The following is a 20,616-nucleotide window of genomic DNA, read 5'->3' on the forward strand; positions in this document are numbered from 1 at the left end:
AAGGAAGCAAATGACTTAAGGACAAGGGGAACTGGGTTTTTCAGTGTCGGCGGGAGGAAGGGAGAAAGCCGGCCTGACATCGCAGTGCTGGGCTCGAACTGGAGGCATCGGTATGAACTTGAGGTTTCAACAGGTAGTCAGAGATGCAGAAATAAAGGTGGACGTAAATATGTGTGTGCTGAGCACACAGATTTTGGCTTCTAAGTGCCATCAGTCACTAAAAGGAACCCAGGTGAGTGACAGAAATTGGATTGTCTCATCGTCCTGGAGTCCAAGGTCAAGGTGATATTCGCAGGGCTGCTTCCTTCTGAGGGCTGTGAGGGAGAATCTGTTCCCTGCGCTCCCCAGCTTCTGTTTTGCTGGCAAGCTTTGGCATTCATTGGGCTGTAGAAGCATCACCCCAATCTCTGTCTTCATGTTTACATGGCATTCTCCCTCTGTGTGTGTGTGTGTGTGTGTGTGTGTCTGCATACAAATTTCCCCTTTTGATAAAGACAAAAGTCACACTGGAGGAGGGCCCAGCCTACTCCAGCATGGCCTCATCTTAACTAATTCCATCTGCAATGACCCTATTTGCAAGTAAGGTCACCTTCTGAGGCCCTGGAGGTTAGGGCTTCAGTATATGAATTTGGGACTTCAACACGATTCAACCCACAACAGATAGTAACAGATTATAATGCACTGAATAAATCAGGAAGCCGGGGGACCCAGCAGTAACCTGCTCACCAGCACCCTGGGGGTTGCCTCCTTCCTCTCTCACTTTCCCGCCCCTAGGGGTGCTTCCTGGGATAGGGCATCAACTCGATCATGTGCATTTTAATTCTAATCACAGGAGCTGCTTCTGGGAGCCCCAAACCCACCCAGCGCCCCTACCTCCAGCCCTGGACCATGTGCCAGCCTGGTAGGCAGAGTCGGGGCCAGATGTCAGTGTCCCTGGGACCAGGGATGAGCGCAGCCTGTGGGACTTCATCATCCCAGCCTGAACACCCGATGGGCACTGGCTGAGATGAGTCTTTCCCAGGGAATTTGGGGCTGAAACCAAGAGATCGTAGCCTTCTCTTGAAGAGAGAATATGAAAATCTGGGCGCTGAGAGGCAGGAAAGGAGAAGAAAATAGATGGAAAGAGACAGAGGCGGCTCCGTTGCTGTTTTCCTGTTTCCTTTCTTTTCTGAGACCTGGCTGAGCCCTCTCACAACATGCACTGTGCCCTGGACACGTTGCTGCCTTTCTTCTTGAGGGTGTCCTGGATTAGTGCCTTCTCGATTTCTATGGGTCAGGAATGCAGGAAGGATTCAGGGGGGTGGTCCTGCCTCAGGCTCCCTCAGGTGGGCGCGCCTTCCTGTATTTCTGACCTAAATGTTCATTATTTAAGCTACTACATTTAGGGGAAACTTGTTACAACAGCAAAAGAGAATAAATTCACTTAGAAAGTGGCAGAGCGAGAGCTTGGACAGAGAGCTGAGTCTCGGATGGGTGCTGTCCTTAGAGTACATTGAAGCTCTGAGCCCGGGTAGCTCTGAGATGACCTTAAGGGTGGGGGTTGAATGATTTCCTGAAGAGGGAGGGTGAGAGTTTTGTGAGTGAGCCTGAGACACAGACACAAGGCAGATGGACCCACACAAGGGTACAGAAAGTGGTCTGAATCCTGCCTGTTTCTTTGGGGAATTTTTTTTTTTTTTTTTTGGTTTTGGTTTTAAATTTTTAAAAAGTTCTACCTAACTTTTAATAGTGAAAAATCCCAAACCTACAGACAAGAGTAGCACAATGAACATCTATATCCCTTTGTTTAGACTCACAAAGTATTCACATTTTGCCACATTTGCTTTCCTACGCTCCAAAATTCTTCTAATGCGTTTAGAGAAAAGCATGCAAAACCTAAATATACAGCTCAAATTCTCGCGAAGCAAACATCCATGTAAGCACGATCTAGAATCCCGCCTGTGACAGAGGCTGTCCTTGTGTCCCTCCCAGTCACGAATCCCACCCGTGTCCCCCCTGCCCCCAGGCAACTTACCACCATGATTCTCACACCACATGATGGGGCAGGTTTGAGATGAGATCACTCATCTTTGGGGAGGGTCAGAGTCCTTAGAGAATCAGAGAAAGACCTTCAGGCCCTCTCCTAGATGAAGATATGCACAGCTTTTGGCACTCAATGTGCAGAGAGATTCCTGGTCATAAAGCTCACTGGAAATGAACCCCCAGGGACAGACAGAGGCAGGTACAGCTGCTTCCCAGGAGGCAGCCCTGCATGAGGCCCCAGGGGGCAGAGGGAAGGCCAGGAAGAGGAGAGGTCGTGGTCCTCCTGTCCTTGCTCTCCCCTCCCCTCCTCTGGGGTGGTTAGTTTGCACAGGGAAGTTTTGCTTTCTAGGAATCAGCTAACTCTAGGAGGTGTAGCCTCTCTGGTTGGCAAGACCCTGAGTGTATCACAATGAATACAATTCACGAGCCAAGAAATCTGGTAAGCATTTCCTTGGCATTAGCTCCTTTAGCCTCTACAGTGAAATTATGAAACATGATGAAGCTTATCTGATAAAGACACTGGGAATATTTCCCACCTGCGGACAAGTTAGGTTACTGCTGCCAGGGCAGGGGGGGTTCAAATCCCCAGCCTGGGTGTCTCCCCCAGAGAAAGACACAGGGTTAGGTAAGATTTGGGGAAGGGTAGAGTTGAGGCACAATTTCAATGACACAACGTTTTTGATCGGCACAAAGAAGAGCAGGCTGTGAGGAAGGGCCCAGGCTGTGAGGAAGGGCCCGGGCTGTGAGGAGAACTCAGGGCCCCGTCTCCTTGGAAACAACAGAATTAAGTTAAGTACGTAATACTGAGTCTGGAAATCCCTTGTCCGAGGCTAGGAACCGGGGCTGGAAGTCATGGTGAAGAGGAATTTCCCACTTAATTGGCCAACATTTCTTCTAATCAGTTTTTTTTTTTTTTTCTGCTTCTGTAAACATGCTTGCTACATAGGCCAAAGACCTCAAGGTCAACTGAGAACTCACCCTCCCCTAATGACCTATTGCCTTAGTGCTTGTTAGAAAATCCCATGCCCTGTAACTGCCTGTAGCCCATAGCAATTTCAGGGGTCTGTAAATGAGCCCGTGCCAACTGTAACAACGTGGGTCTAAAAGTGAAATTACCCCTAAGCTAGGGGGCCAGATTTTCAGAGCACTAGCTCTTCTGGGACCGCCGGCATAATAAAACTGAGTTCTCTTTCTCTCTGGGTTACTGCTTGGATTTTCACTGGTCTGATTTTCGGAGCTTTGGGGGTTTTTCCATAGCAGTGGCTGTGTCTCTGTGTCACAGTTACCAGGTTCTCCAGGCAAGGGTGAGATGTCTCGTTCTCACTATTTTGATTTCAAATAGCCAAGTCTGACCATCGATTTTAGAGAACGATATTTCTCCACATTTTTGTCCTCGGAAGTTAATTAACAAAAGCAATTTTACAGATTCACAGATAAGTACTATTCAACACCCACTGCACAGATGAGGAAACTGAGGCTCAGCAAACATTAAGTCACTAGCTCTAGGTTATAACTGAGTCCACAGCAAACCATACCTATTCGGCTCCAGAGCCTGAGGTCATACTAACCCAGACAGCAGCATGGGTACTAAGAGGGGACACTCAAAATCTCTGTCCCCCACTCCAAGACTCTTAATTCACCCAGGCTCCTTGGGTGGAAGGTGTCAGAGATAAATTTCTTAAATCGGTCTTGAGCGTGTGTCAACATTGATTTCTTAACCAGTGGGGAAACCAGAGGTCAGCGTGAGCCAGGCGAAGGTGACTGGGAAGGGCAGGCGCAGACCTGCTTATTTCCCACAGACATCAAACCCCACCCCTCTCACCAGGAGTAGTTAGATCTGAGTCCCGCAAGCCGAGGACATTTTCAGGCAGGAGACATGAATCAGAAATAACCAGCAATATCTGAGAAACAAACCTTAAACCAACTAATCTGAGGCAATGGGGTCGATTCCGTAGCGGGAGCCACTTAAAGTAACCCAGGAGCTGCTGACCTCAAAAAATAAAAGTTATTTTACCGGAATAAAAAAAAAAATGGTTTATTCAGGAATGGCAGGGAATTGCAATTCCGTAGGCAAGTCCTGAGAACGAGGGAGAGGAATGTTTTTATAGAGGGCAAGGGAAGTTGGGAGGGGCCGCTATAGACAAAGAGTCGATGAGAGGAAACTGGGAGTTCGAGTGTAGTGGCTTTTCATCTCCATGAGACACGAAGAAACTGAAGCCCAGAGAGGTTCAGTAATTTCACAAGATCACACAGCCTGTGGGTGGAAGACTGGAATTTGACCCCTGGCCATGCAACATGAGGGCTTTACCGCCCTGCTACAGAAGCAAGGCGTGGCACAGGCTGTGGTGACAGTGTGTATGCCAAAGCCAGTGGCCCCTTCTGAGTATGTCGCCAGGCTTTGCTGTGAGCAAAGCTGATCCTGGGAGCTTGCGTGTCCCTGTGTGTTTGCTCAGTGTCTTCCGGGTTCCCTGGAAGTGGCCTTGGGGACAGGGGGCAGCAGGCAGGTTTGCCTGGGAACGCTAACAGGTGAAGAAGGCAGGACTGGGTGGAGAGAGAAACTGAGCTGCCGTGGGACAGACAGGGAGGCCTCGGTCCCCTTGAAGAACCCCCAGGGAGCTCTGAGACTGGGCTGGCCCAGACTGAGGCAAAGGGGTTATTATGGGTTGAACCGTGTCCCCAAAATGATGTCGAAGTCCTAACACCCAGGACCTGTGACCGTAACCTCATTTGGAAATGGGGTCTTTGCCGACCATGCATCCAATGTGACTTTACCCTTATAAAAAGGGGGATATGGACGCAGAGACAGACATCCATGGAGGGGAGATGAAATGGAGATACAGAGAAAAGATGGTCAAGTACAAGGTGAGGAACTTCTGAGGCTACCAGGATCTCGGAGAGATTGTCACTCAAAGCTCTCAGGATGAACCTGCTGACACCTTTGATTTTGAACTTCTAGCCCCCAGAGCCATGAGAAAATAAATTTCTGTTGCTTAAGCCCACTCAGCTGGTGGCACTTTGTTGGTAGTCCAAGGAACTAACACAGGGGTTGGACTTTGTATCCCTGTATCGGCATGTCATTTGCTGGCCACCTGGGAGGAGTGTGACTTTGGGGGAGGCTAGTTCCCAGGGCTGCAGAAACGCTCAGCAGCCTTGAAAGAGAGTTTGTGGGGGAGACAGCACAGCACCCACCACACAGAGTCTGCACCCCCACCTCTGATCCCTAACTTGAAGGAAGTGTGGAGGTTGGACCTTCCTGCTGTTGGCCCCTCTCGGCAAGGAGCATGCGAATGTCAGAGAAGCAAAGATCACATACCCACCATCCAACCAGGATGACAGACACAAAGATCCTAAGCCAGAGGGTCCCATACTGCAGATCCAATCACGTTGTGGACTATTGCCCAACTCCCGCTTTGTTTCATAAAATGTGCGGCCCTCAGGCTCCATCATCCACTAAGAGAGTTACAGCTTCAAGAAATACAGCTGACCCTTGAACAATGCAGGTTTGAACTGCGTGGGTCCACTTATACGCAATTCAAACCCATGCAGTTCAAACTCGCATTGTTCAAGAGTCGATTGTATTTTTGACCCGCAGTTGGGAATCCACGTATACTGAGGGCCGACTTAAGTTACACCTGGGTTTTCGACTTTGTTCGACTTTGACCACATTGTTCAAGGGTCAACTGTATTCATTTTCCTCTTATGTTTGTTGGAAGGAAAGCACAGCACAAATGCAGTGACATGTCTCAAGTGCCCATCCAAGCAGAGCAGGTAAACGCATCGTGGCCTATTTGGATAATGGCATCCCACACAGGATGAGGATGGACACTCTGTTAGGCTGAACCCTATAGAGTGCTGTTTGTGCGGATCAAAAAATGGTTGAATATCAGCAACTTCATATGGTTCAACAACGCGATTCAGGCAAGCACGGAGTCTCACAAACACTGTTGGGCACAAAGAGTCAGACCCAAGAGTGTACGACGTCTGATTCCATTTATACATAAAGTGCAAACACTCGCAGAGCAAACCTGCGCTACTGGCATCAGGACAGTGGTTACTTTTGGAGGATAATGACTGAGAAGGGCACGAGGGTGCTGGGATATTAGGAGAATGTTCTAGTTTTGATGTGGGTCCTGGTAAAACAGGTGTGTGCAGTTTGTAAAAATTCATCGATAAACTTTACACTTACAACAAACGCACATTTCCATACCTGTGCTGTGCAGTGTCATCGAATACTCTGTGTGGGGGTTGGGAGGCACAGAAAAGGCAGGTTTGGGGGTGTTTTGGTCAGCATCCTGCCAGGAAACAGATGATCCTAAGAAAGGCTATATGTGAAAAGCACTTAATGGTTTTCAGGTATGGGCAGGGCTGGGGAAGCCAGTGATGGATATGGTGGCCCATGGGGACCAGCTCATAGGCTGAAGGGACAGGTAAGGGGAGATGGCACCAGAACCTGTAGGAAGCTGTGGCCTGTGCTCTGGGCTGAGAGGATGTTGGGGGAATAAATACCCAAAAATTATTCTTTTCCCTCCCACCAATCTGTCAAAGATACGTCCAATGGCTGTGTCCAACCAGAAGCCAGAGGACAAGGACCTTGCTGACACAGTACAGAGAGGACAGCCTTTCAGGACAGAGGACCAGGAGGACCAGGAGGGGCATATGGAGAAGACAAGCACACTGGCTGCTGTGCAGAGACATGGGCCACTTAGCCGATCTTGCTGTTTTTTAAGAGAATGTGGAAATCTGGACTTTTTTGCACAATCTTTGCATTTGTAAACGTTGACGACTAATTGAAATTAGTTTTCAAATGCTGTGTGGGCCAGGCAACGCATGTCTAGGAGATTCTGGTTTGAAGTCTCCAAGTCAACATCACAGCTGGAGTCCCGAGCACCCAATTCTATGAGCATGGACCTGTCAAAAAGGGCCAGGTGTGTGGGGGGCCGTAGTAATGACGACACAGGGGTCTTCTTTTTGTTAGAAGGTGTAATAGTGCCAATAGGCACGAAACAAGTGGAAACATGCAATTCTGCTTCTGTCGAAGGCTCAATGAAACTCCAAACTCCCAGACTCATTTCTTTGTGTCCATATTGGCCTGTCCACTCATGACACCCCTTGACACATTCGGGGAACAAAATGACTAGGATCCTACCCTCAAGACTGTCCTACCCTCAAGTCTTGTGGGGTTGTGGTAAGAAAACTAACCATCCAGAACACACTCGTGAGAACTGGGACAGGCGTGAAAACAGAAGACTCGGAGCGGAGTGCAGGCTCTGATCCGCGTCAGGCTGCAGCAAAGAAAGTGTCCAGGTTAAATGAAGTCACATTCGGGCAGACCTGGAGGAGGGATGGGAACTGGACCCAGAGGCAGGAAAGAACAGAACCATTTGAATGAAACACAGGAAGTGAGGGTAGTGAGTGCCCTGAGTGCTGGTGTGGAAGGTGCAGGGACTGTATTGGATCTGAGGCCACAAAGGGAAAAACGAACTTGATTCTGATTCAGTGGCACAGACAGGCCACAGAAGGGTTTTAAGCAAAAGAATGGGACAGTGAATTTCGCATGTCAGCAGTGAAAAAGTCAGCACTCCTAGTTTACAGCCATGCCACCCTGAACGTGCCCGATCTCGTCTGATCTCAGAAGCTAAGCAGGGTCAGGCCTGGTTAGTACTTGGATGGGAGACCACCTCGGAATACCAGGTGCAGTAAAAGTTAAAAAAAGAAAAAAGAAAAAAAAGAAAAAGTCAGCAAAATTTGTGGAGATGACTTGATGTTGCCCCTCCAGGTGTGGCTCCTGCCCCCTCGACATTGGCCCTTTGTCCACTGGTTCCCTCCACAAGGGTGCCTCTCCCTCCCATTCTCCACTCCCCACCAACTCCTGCCAGGTAAAAGTCAGCTGTCCACAATGAGGTATCACCTCACACTTGTCAGAATGGCTACCATCAAAAAATCAACAAATAACAAGTGCTGGGGAGGATGTGGGAAGAAGGGAACCCTCGTGAATGGCTGGTGGGAACGTAAATCGGTGCAGCCACTATGGAAAACAGTATGGAAATTCCTCAAAAAATTAAAGACAGAACCACCATATGACCCAGTAATTCCACTTCTGGGTATTGATCCAAATGAAACAAAAAACTAATTTGAAAAGATATATGCATCCCTGTGTTCACCGCAGCATTATGTACAATAGCCAAGATATGGAAGCATCCTATGTGTCCATTTATAGATGACTGGGTAAACAAGATGTGGTATAATAGAATAACAATCAGCAATAAAAAAAAAAAGAATGAAATCAGCATTTGTGACAACATGGACCTAGAGGGTATTATGCTAAGTGAAATAAATCAGACAAAGACAAATACCACATAATTTCCTTATATGTAGAATGTAAAAAAAACAACAAAACAGAAACAGACCCATAGGTACAGAGAATAAACTGATGGTTGCCAAAGGGGAGGAGGGTGAGGGAATGGGTGAAATAAATAAACTTACTTATTTTTAAATGTGCAGAAACCCTAAAAAATATTTTGATGATTTAAGTTCTGTAGAAATTGCATTTTAAATGCTTTTAAGCAATATTCAACATCAGCAATTTGCAATATAATATAAAAGCGGTTTTGTGTTTGAATCTTCTAAAATGATTCACGAATTTGGTTCAGTACAATCTTATCCAAATTCGGAAGTGGCCTTGAAAGTTTTACAGAAAATACTAGTTATGGTAGGTAGCTGTCAAAGAAATTTCAGGGAACTCGAGTTAATTAAAAATTATTGTAAAAGTACAAAATAAAAATAAAGTGAAGGTGATCATAGATCACACTTACAGTAATACTGATTTAGGCACTATTAATACCACACCAAAAAAATGTTAGTTGACACTTCATAGTTGAATGGTGAATGAACTAAGAATGAATAAATGAATGAACAAATGAAGAAAGACTGACCCACCTTTCTGCACCAAGCAGGAAGCAACCCCCTCAGAATTCCCAAAACACCATTTCCCCTCCCTATGGCCCTGACAGCATCGGTCTTATCTCCTTTATGGGACCATAAATTTCCCAGGCACAAATGCCAGGCCTGACACATCTAGATGTTCCCTGACATGGAAGAAACTGACTTTTAATAAATTTCTCCTCTGTGTCAGGGAATTTACATGCCCTGAGTCACTGAGTTCCCACAACACAGTGAGGTAAGTGTCACCAGTATAACTCCCTGGTGAAAGAAGCAAGTTCATTTGCACGAAGTGACCTGACATCATACCCACATTCCAGTTAGTAGTGAAAAGGAAGGAGTTAGAAAAACTCTTTAAGGCCAATTCCTGAAAGTCTCATACAACGCTGCTACTTGTATCCACTGTCCAAAATGCAGTTCAGTACCCACATTTAGCTCAGGGGGACAAAGACAACGTAATTTTTCTTGGGCTCCAATGTGTCCTTTTAAAAATCGAGGTTTGTATTACCAAGGAAGAAAGAGGGATTTCTTCCAAAATATTCCTTCTGCAGAGATGGAAGGCAGCCTGAACCTTCAGACCCTGAGGTTCACTAAACTGAGAAGTTTCCTGACAGACGTTTGGAGAACTAATTCCACTAAAAAGAAACTATCAACAGTGGGCCAGTGGGGCAGGTAGTGGCCTAGGGAGCAGGCACAAGGCCAAGGAGCTGTCAATCTCCTGTTAGAGCCCAGCTTTGTTCTTTCTTATCAACAGAGGAAACCACCCCAGCTCCATCCAGGGCAAGGTCTAATCTGTTCTTCTCATGTGACAGCCACAGTGAGTGCTTGCCTATGATCTCTTGGAGCTGTGAATGGGGTGGAGCCCTGATCTACTACAACCCAAAGAGACAGAAGGCCCAGCCCCACCACCTCTATTTGGACAAGTACCCATCCCACCATAGTCCTCAGGAAAAACACACATCTCCACCACCAGGAGGCACCATTCACATAGAGCACATCCCACAGAGTCATGCAAGGCAATGGCACGCTGGTTCACATACATCCTCATGGGTTGAGAAGAGGGGGGTATAAGAAGTGGATCGAATGGATGTATCTCCCTGTATCAGCTTCCAGAAAAGAATGTGTCAAGGTGGAGCAGGATGGGGTGGGATACAGCTGACCCTAGAACAATGTGGGGGTTAGGGGCATAGACCCCCACAAAGCCAAAAATCCATGTATAATTTCTGACTCCAAAAAAACTTAACTACTAATAGCCAAGTGTTGAACAGAAGCCTTACCTATAACATAAACAGTCGATTAACACATATTTTGTATATGTATTATATACCGTATTCTTACAATACAGTAAGCTAGAGTAAGAAAATGTTAAGAAAATCAAAAGAGAGAGAAAATATAGTTACAGTAATGTAGGTATTTAATTTTTAAAAACCATATGTAAGTGGACCCACGCGATCAAACCCATTTTGTTCGAGGGTCATCTATAATAACTGATTGATACTGTTACAGCCCAAATGACGGGGTCATAGGCAAGCCTCAAGAAGAGTTCAGTGGCAAGTGGAAGATGGACTAGAGATGGAGGGATACGGAGAGCAGGTGGAGACCTCTCTGAGCCTCTAAAAGAACAGAGAGAGGGTGCCTGGTTCCAGGGCGGCACATCCTAAACTATCAGAACTAATTAGTCCCTTGGCCACACTTGTTAGACTATTTTTTTAGGCAAGGCAACCCTTGGTTGACCTCACAGATTGCAAGGACCTTGTCAGCTTACAATCTCTTATTTTTTACTTTTTACGCATACAGCACCTGGTCTTCCTAGGCGGTCTCCCATCCAAGTACTAACCAGGCCCAACCCTGCTTAGCTTTCGAGATCAGACAGGATCGGGCTTGACTTGTTACACTTTTGACGGACTCTCTAGGGAGGAGGATTTGGGGGCTGGGAGCAGAAACTACTGGGTATCCTTTGGACATTTGGAGAAAAGAGGAAAAGGTGCTCCAGGCAAATGAACAAGCAGGGGAAAGGCACGGCTGAAGCCCTCTCATTGGTAACCCCTAGCTATCAGGCAGGCACAGGTTGGGAGAATTACCTTCTGAAAGAAACAGACTTGCTCCCCTGACTCATCCCTGCCTTGCCCACACTCAGTAGTTGATATAATCAGGGTCCTGTTTATTTTCACTGGACAGTGCTGCTTCAGACTGTAATGACACCCACTTCCCGAGGACTGGTACCCGGCTCCGTCAGGCCTAAGTGTACACGTAAAGGACTGATTCTAAACTGTTGGGCGGAAAGTCTGATAAACTGCAGTAAAAATTCATATAGTAATAGGTAGCATTTCAATTCAATGTGTTGCATGTGCCAAGCACCTGTGCTTACATATCACCTCGTCGAGTCCACCCAGCGACCCTGTGAAGAAGTGCAACAAATTACTCCAAACATTCGTGACAAAAAACAATTAGCATGACACATGGTTTCTGCATGTCAGGAATTCGGGAGCGGCTCACCTGGGTAGTTCCGGCTCAGAGCCTCTCATGAGGTTTCATTCGGTCAAGATGAGGGCCGAAACTGCAGTTAGCTGAAGAATTGTCTGGGGCTAGAAGCCCCGTTTTCAAGATGACTCATTCCCATGGCTGCTGACATGAGGCCCAGTTTCCCGCCATGTGGACCTCTCCACAGAGCTGCTCTTAAATGTGAGGGAGGCGGAGAGCAGAGCCTGAGACTGGAACTGGGGGGAAAATGGAAGGCTGTGAGCTGGGCTTGGAGAGCTTGGGTGCCCGCCTCAGATGTGGCAGGTGAGGGAGACCAGTGGAGGCTATTGGGGAGCCCCGCCATGGCATCTGCTCCTCCCTGGCTTCCTTGCTGAAAAGCCCCATTACTGCCTTGCGCCACCTTCCTCCCGGCTGGTGGATTCGGGGCTGGAACGCTCTCAGAAAGACACATCCTGATTGGCCAAAGGCTGAGCCAATCATGATGCTCCCAGTCCAGGAAGGATCATGTGACCCATGTCTGGCCAATGCCGAGTGAGAGAAAGTCTGCTGGGGCTGATGAGAAAGATTTTATTGGATTTTGAAGAGAACTGAGAACAGCCTTTCCCTTTCTCTGTCTTTGGAAGGTGTCATGTGGCCCGCGTGGTGGCCATCCTGGACTGTGAAGTGGATCAGCCTCGGAATTCAAGCTGCTGAGGGTGGAGGAGGGAGCTGCAGAATCTGGGACTTCGATGTGACCACCGAGCCACTGCGTTAACCAACCCAAGAACTGCCCTCTCATTGGAATCCCTGGTACATAGGAAAATCCATGTCGGGGTTTTAAACCGTTTTGAGTTGGGTTATCCATGTTTTGCAGCCAAAAGCGTCCAAACTGATATTTTGGATACAGGTTTTTAAATCTGAGCAGAGCCCAGGCTCAATTAAGCATTGGATGGGGTAAGGAGCAGGGAGGGACACAGGTGGCAAGGAGGAATGCCCATTAAATGGTTTTTAAATGTGAGATGGACGTTAAGGGGAAGAAGGGGGCCCCAGAGTAAAATTGAAAAGGGGAGTTGTCACCATTGTTGACTTCTTAGCAAGAAGACACTTTTTCAAATGTCGCTCTATGAAAAGTGAGGCAACTCTGCAGATGTAGATATTTTCCAAGATTTTGAATAGCCAAATGTCACCATGAACCTCCAAATGGGATGCAGTTTAAAGTGAGGCTAAAGGTATTTAAATAAAGGTATTTAAAGATTATTGAATTCGAAAGACTGGCCAGTGCTCACAGCCATTCTGGAACAACTCAAAGCAAATTTTTACTTTTCTCTGCTACTTTCTTTGTCTTGATGAGTGAAAAAGTGGCATGTTCTATTTGTTAATAATGCTATTCTCGTTTCTTTTGCAAAAGTTTTGACCATATTGAAGCTGCTTCTTTGTCCAGCTCTTAGCACGCACACAAAAGAAAAGCGATTGCAAGACACTGCCTTGAAACTTTAGGCTATTCTAACTTCCAGTAACAAAAATCTCAAAAAAGTAGAGACTCTGCTTTGTGAAACTAGCCTTGTGAATGTATTTCTAACAAAGGAGTCTTATTAGACACCCACACATCAAAGATCGATGTTGCTGCCTCCTGTGAGAGCTTCCTTTAACCTCTTGTATTTGTTTTTTAGGGGTGCCATACCAAAATATTACAGAATTGATAGCTTCATAAAATAAAATTTATTTTCCCATAGTTCTAGAGGCTGGAAGCCCAAGATCAGGGTGCTGGAAGAATTGGTTTCTCCTGAGGCCTTTCTCTTTGGCTTGCAGATGGGTGACATCTCTGTGTCATCAAATGGCCTTTTCTCCCTGTGCCAGCATCCTCAGTCTCTCCCTTTTCTTATAAGGAAACCGGTCCTATTGGATCAGGGTCCCAGCCTTATGACCTCATTTAACCTCAATTACCTCTTTTAAAGATTTTATTTCCAAACACTATTGCGCTGGGAGCCAGAGTTTCAACATATGAAGTTGTATGGACATACACAGTCAGTCCCCAACCTGAACTTGTTTTAACTAATAATACAACCTGGTATTACCATCTATACTGATACGCATTTTCCTGAAAAGCACAAAGTATTCTGAGTTTTCACTGGCATTTTTCTCTACTCCCACCCTCATGGAGCTAAAAAGAACATCCATGACTCCGCTGGATCTTTTTATTTGAGTGAATGATATTCTTTTCTCATATAACTTAATGTTTTCCCTACCATTGATATATGGGCTATGGCTGAAAACAGCAAAGTAAAAAAAAAATTGCTCTCACTTGCTATTGCTCTTGTGTTTTTCTATATTCTTGAACCCTAGATTCAAGGGAAGCGAAGAAGTGTAGTTTTAGCTTACTTTTAGCTAATCTTTAGCCTGATTTGATCTAGGATTGGGCTAGTTCAAATTCTGAGAGGCCGAAGGGGACAGCCCATCCCAGGGAAAGACCAGCCTTTCCGTGACTGTGTACCAAAATTAGTAAATTAGTATACGCACAGCCACTGTTTCACTTCCACTTTCCAAATCTCATGCGAGTACGTCAGGTTTGCCAAACCCTAGCCTCAAGGGAGGTGAGGAAGTATAGATGTAACTTCCTAGACTCTGCATTACAGGAAAGCACACCAGAAGGAGGAAGGCTTGGATGATGAGCAAATGAATCCACACTCTAAAACCCCTGGGACATTTTCTCTTCAGCATCCTACATCCCAGGGGAAATCCACATGGGGTCTTTCCCCTGGGTCGGTAGGGCCTGCTTTCGAGAAGGTCCAGATAACCTCTGGTTTATTTGCATCTCCTTTTTTCCCAGCAACTGTGTAGAGATTTAAGATCTCAGTGAATACCTTTCATCCTGGCCTGAAGGTACAACCAGTTAGAGAAAGATGCAGGAGAAAGGGAGAGAGAGGACAACATGTTGGCTTTTTACCTGAACAATAAGCAATAACAGGGCACATGGCTGGGCTGTGTGGCCCAATGGGTTTTCCACCACCACCCTCCTTTCTGCTGCCTCTAAACTAAACAGCTGAATTTAGGATATAAATTTAGCTGTGTGTGACAGATTCAAAATAACAAAAGCTTAAATTACATAGAAATGTATTTTTCTCTGCTGTAACTGTCCAAGCTAGTGCGCAGCTCTGCTCTGTGAAGGTGTCAAGAAACTGGGCCACCTATATAGCGTTGCACCTGTCCCCATGGTCCAAGATACCACCCTAACATCCCAACTCTAGACTGAAGAAAGGGAAAACAAGAAAGGAAAGCCCTCTTCTTTAAGCATGACCCCAAATCACACTTCTGCTCACATCCTATTGGCCAGAAACTAGCCACATGGCCATACTTGCTGCAAGGGAAGCTGGGAAATGTAGTCTTTATTTCACACAACTATGTACTTAGCTAAAACTTTTTTAACCACCAAAGAGGGGGCTAACATCAGGGTTGGGGACACCACTAGTTTTTTTCCATATAAACTTACCTCCAGTAGCCTCTTTATATAGGGTAGGAGGGGGCAAACCAAACATACTGTTTCTGGAGATAGGCAGAACCAAGAACAGAGAAAAAATCTGAGCCACAAAAGCTTAGTTTCCTCTCTCAGACTCATTAATCTCATAACAGGGAGATGGGGACAAAAGCCAGAAGCCTTACTTCAACTCCAGATTTCTAACTGGGACACTCTTGGCATTTCAGGTGAGACGAGTCTCTGTTTTATGGTAAGGTCTGCCTATTATTGCAGGATGCTTAGCCCAATAAATGTCAGTACTGTTCCGTCCTCAGGCACGTGACAACCAAATGTAGGCAGATATTTGCAAACCCCCTAGAAGGGGCTTGATGTCCCTTGATGGATGACAGGGACGTCCTTCCATAGAAAAGTGAAACACATGGGGTAAATCTTCCCCCATCCAAACTTAGCCCCTAGGGGTACAGGGAGTCCTTTTGGCCTTCAAGCTGCTTTTCATGATTCAGCTTTGTCTAGTGCCACCCAGCACTGGCTATTTGTCCTGTTACCTGCATTAATAAAATGATGCTTTATAGCTCCCTCCAACATACCATCACCTTACACTTGTGCATGCACGCACGTACACACACCCACACACGCACGCGCGCGCAACATGAGACATGAATGACTCAGCAAGGACTCAAGGAGCCAAGGAAACGGGACTGACCTTGCGCCTCAGAAAACTCATTGTCTGAGAATGGGAGGAAGGAAGTGAGGCTGGCTTTGAGTGGATTCACTTAAATGCATGTGACCTTGAACAATTTATTTAACCTTATTCATGTATCTCTGCTTCCTCATGTAAAAAATGGAAATAATAATATCTACAACCTAGGGATGTTAGGAGGTCCAAGTGCCTTTAAAAGATTGTTGTATGTAATGATTAAGAGCACAGACTCCAGTGTGTGTGTGTCTGTATACGCGCATGCATGTGCGTGTGCACGTGCCTGGGTTTGCCCAGACAACTACCATCTGTTTGGCCTCAGATAAGTCACTTACCCTCTTTGTGCCTCAGCGTCCTCCTCTGTAATAAGAGAATGGCAGCACATCCTAGTGGGACTCATGTTTGTTTGTTTTTTTAACTAAACTCTAGAATTTATTCAGATTTCACCAATTTTTCCATTTATGTCCTTCTTCTGCTCCAGGATCCAATTCAGGATACTACATTACATGTGGTCTTCACATCCCCTGCGTCTCTTTTGGAACGGTTTCTCAGTCTTACTTTGTTTTTCACAGCTGTGACAGTTTTGAGGAATAGTATATTTTGAAGAATACAGGTATTTTGTAAATGGTCCCTCAATTTGGGTTTGTCTGAGTTTTTCTCATACTTAGACTGGGGTTCAGCATTTGGGGGAAAATGCCGTAGAGGTGAAGTGCCCTTCTAGTCACATTATATCAGGGGCTACATCATATCCACACGACATCACTAGGGATGTTAAACTTGCTCAGTTGGGTAAGCCATCTAACCCTAATGAAAGAGAAGTGACTTATTAGAGATCTGCCACTTGCATTTTTTCTTCTTATAGGTAGTCAGCCCCATCCCCATGGACTCGATGATGATTTGTTATGATTTCTGCACGTATAACTTAGCTATTTCTTGGAGTATAAGCAAGGATTTATTTCAACTCCATCCTACCTTGTTTGGACTATAAAGGCAAGCTATGTCCATGATTGCTTCTGGTCATCTCTCTCTCTTTTTAAATAATTTTTAAAAGTTTAATTATGGTAAAAAAAATCCTCATAACATAAAATTTACCATTTTAATCATTTTTAAGGTACAGTTCAGTAGTGTTAAGTGTCTTCACATTGTTGTGTGACAGATTGGAGATCGTAGCCTCTTGGTAACACACTAAAAAAATTGCAGTTTATGTAGGCAGGTGTTTTAATTTCACCATTATGCTTTTGGTTTTATCTGCATTAATATAATTAGCACATTAGCATATAATTTTGTAGATATTATTGTATAAAAACTAAGTCACTTATTTTAGATGAGTTGTTTCAAAGAAAAATATTGAGTAAATAAAAGCATAGGTGGGGTGTACATATGAAAGGAATTACGCTGTGGTATGAGAAACATTGAGGTTTGGAAAACACCAGTCTGCTGAATCCTCTTCCCCCGGGGTCAGTTTGACCATTTCTCGCTCAGGGGGCTTCCTTTACCCTTCTTCAGTCTCAGCTAGATCCCAAGTCATATGCTCTCGAAACTGTTTTTCACCTTTCCTTGCAATCAAAGTTCTTTTAGAGGCAAGTGACTGAATCCCAAGTCAAACGGTTCCGGGAAGATTAATGTGAATATGAAGACTCACATAACGCAAAATCTGAAAGATTGTTCCAATTTCAGGCACAGCTGGATCGAAGTGTTTAAATGACGTCATCAGATATCTCTGTCCATCTACTGGCTACCTTTCCTATATGTTGGCCTCATTTTTAGGCAACTTCTCAACTCATGGTAGAAAGAGGGCCTACAGCAGCTCCACATTTAGATCCCTTCAACTTAGCAAGCCCAGCCAAAAGAAAACACTTTATTCCCCAGAGTTCCAATAAAGTTCTCACTTTACTCCTCCTTGGCCTGCTTTGGGTCTTATGCCAGCTCTCAAGCAATCACTGAGGCATGGAGTTAAAATGCTCTGATAGGCCAGGCTCGGGTCACATGTCCAGCCCTCACCCAATTATGATGGTTATTCATTGTATTGCAAATATTTGCTTATCACTCATCAGTGGTCCTCTAGTCTGGCTAATTGCGCCAGAAGAGGGCTTCAGAAACATCATAAAAGAGGCAGCCCCGCTAATGCCAATAAAGAAATAAAGACATAACCACTCACTTGATAAATACTGTTTTTAGAGACTCATGGAAGAAACTTTGCCCCTGGGCGGAACCTTGACCTCCCTGGGAGAGAGAAGCAGGAGCTTCCGAGTCAAATCTATATTCAAATCCCAAGACTCTCATTATACTCACTAACTCACTAACTTACTCACTCACTAGAAAAACATTTATTAACAGTTCCGGACACTGGAGATACAGCTGTGAATCAACAAAATTCCTACCTTCTTGGATCTGACATTCCAGTTAGGAAGGTGGGCATGGGGGAGGTGAGACATAATAAACAAGTGGACAAAGAAAGAAATGATTTCGAATAGCAGCAAATATTGTAAAGAAAATAAAAATGTGTCTTGCTAGAGAGGATCTGGGGGCCTGGCTTGCAGCAGGCCTTAGGAAAGGCCTTTTCGAGAAGTTGATTTGAAACCAAAATAATGAGATGCAGTCAACCACAGATGATTTGCATAAAGCTCTAAGAAGAGGGAGCAGCAAGTGCTAAGGCCCCGAGGTGGCCTCCTCCAAGAACTGACGAAAGCCACTGTAAATAGCTGTGTGATGTTAGGTGAGTTACTTAGTCTCTGCGCGTCACTGAAAAATAAGAATGATTATACTGATCCCTCAAGGTTGCCATGAGGATTCAATTAGAAAATGTAGAAAATGGCTGTGAATAGGGCTGAAGCTTGGCATATGGTAGGTGTTCAATAAACACCAGCTATTAGTTTGAGCAATACGATTATTAATTTGAGGAGGAAAGAGAGGACTTGGAAGATCAAAGCATGAGAGAAAGGAGCTTTTGTAGCTTATCCTTCCAGAATCCAAAATTCAGTATATAGTGTGAGCTAGTCCCTGAGATAGGGCTTCTGAACACACCTCCAGGACACCCTGGAGACGAATTACAATAATTGGCATTTTATTTTAATTGCTACCGCCATTCATTGAGCACCCACTATCTGCCAGGCACTCTGCTGAGCACCTCACGTCCATGGGCCCCTCTCACTCAGAGGTTGGCACTAGTATTAACATCCCCATTTTACAAAGGAGAAAAATCAAGGCTCGGAGATGATGGTCACAGAGTCTGGAGCAAAGCCAGGAGGCCAGCAGGAGGTGGAGCCACTTCCTACCTGATGATCTTTGGCCATTCCTCACCTTTGATGTGGGGTGACAATTCTTCCCCACGCTTCATCTTTATCATTCTCCCTACCTGGAAGTCGGGGGCGGGGATGGGGAAGAGGGTTGGGGGGGAGGGGCGGGTTCAGAGACTGAGGGGAGCAAAAGCCCCGAGCCCTTTTTCCATGATCCCTGCCTCAACCTGCTTCCCACCTACCACTACCACCAATGCCTTCTAGAGGGCAGGCCTGGAGGCGGCTCCCCAGCCAACAGCTGCAGCCTGGGTAGGGGCCGCAGGGGCTGTGGCCAGAGAGGGGCGGGGCCGGAGAGGGGAGGGGCGGGGCCAAGGCTGCGTAGTTGACTGCAATCTAGGAGGTTCCACTCCTGACAGGGCAACCTACTCACTGCGGCCTTTGAAAAGAACACGGGATGAGGTGTCCTCTGGTCGTCGGCTCCAGCCATAGCCCTACCTGGAAGAAGTTGCTTCTAACAGGTGCGTGGGAGACAAGGAGAGGACACCCCCCAGGAGAGTCTTTATCCAAATCAGAATCTCCCCACTCGGAGTTCCGACTCTGGTCAGTGTAAAGACCACGCAGCACAGGCATCCCCGCTACTGACCCTTTTACAAAAGAGAAAAGTGAGGCTCAGAGGCGGGCAGGGCCGTCTGCCCAAGATCGCAGGGCCGGCAAGGACAGAATCAGAATTCAGGACCCCAATCCAGCCTCTTTGCACCAGCGAACCCTGTCTCACCCCAGCTAGCCACATCTAATCATAAGTTTTAAATAGTACTGGTAACAATGATAAAGTAATAACAATACTAATATAAAGAGGTTATTGTGACCGTGTACTTCGACATGCCAGCCTGTTATAAGTGTTTTCATGTGGTAATATTTAATTCTTAACCCTGTAAGGCAAGGACAATATGATCCCCATTTCATGGAAGAGGGAACTGAGGCACAGAGAAGTCATGTGCCCTCCCCAGGCCACACAGCTTGGAAGTGGCAGAAGGTGGATTTAAACCCAGATGGTCTAGTTACAGAGACCACACACATCTGCCTCTCAAATGATAGATGAATTGCCTCTTTTTCCAGACCTTGAAAATTCCAGTTGTGTATTTTCAAAATCCTGAACTCCACCCAATTTAAAACTTCGCCTCATCCCCAGTCAGGCCTGTGTCAAAGTGAAGTGAGGACACGGTGGGACATGGTGGGCCTCGTCTCTCTTTTATGTGTCCTTCCTCCCATCCCAGAGCTGCGGTCTGTGGCCCCTCAGGGCCATGGGCAGAGGGGAGGAAGGCAGGGAGGTGGGCAGGAAAGCTTCTCCTCAGCTGCTGCGGTTGAAAAGTGGCGACAGGTGTTCTCTATGGCTGAGACAAGGTTGCCGGCTCTCTCTTGTGGTGGTGGGGGGGCGGGTACTTTGGGGCCCCTCGTCACTGGAGAGTGTGTTCCCAAGGCTTCCATGAAGGGAGTCTGCTGGAGGCTGCCATCTCCTGGCCCGCTCCAGCCTCTTTCAGCCAAGGTCATCCGTCAGCAGGCCCTCTCCCACGAGGGTCTTTGCCAGAACGGCCTCCAGCTGGATTCCTCCGGAGGCCCGCACCTCCAGCTTTTGGGGGAACAACAAGAATATCCATGCATTTCCCACGAGCCAGTGGCGGATGCCTCTCCCACTCCATTCGTCACCCGGAGACTTCCAGGTCTAAGTTCCCCCAAAGTCCAGGGGACACTTCTCTAGTTCTCCAAGAGGTTCCCAAGTGAGCACCCTCACT

At 46.3% G+C, this 20,616-nt stretch overlaps 1 pseudogene; it reads left to right on the forward strand.

Moving 5' to 3' along the window:
• Positions 1 to 7,606: 7,606 nt before the first annotated feature.
• On the forward strand, positions 7,607 to 7,725 carry LOC112479695 (annotated as a pseudogene).
• The last annotated feature ends 12,891 nt before the right edge of the window (positions 7,726 to 20,616 follow it).

This window comes from Pteropus alecto, unplaced genomic scaffold (genome assembly GCF_000325575.1).
Source record: "Pteropus alecto unplaced genomic scaffold, ASM32557v1 scaffold194, whole genome shotgun sequence".
Classification (NCBI taxonomy): Eukaryota; Metazoa; Chordata; class Mammalia; order Chiroptera; family Pteropodidae; genus Pteropus; species Pteropus alecto.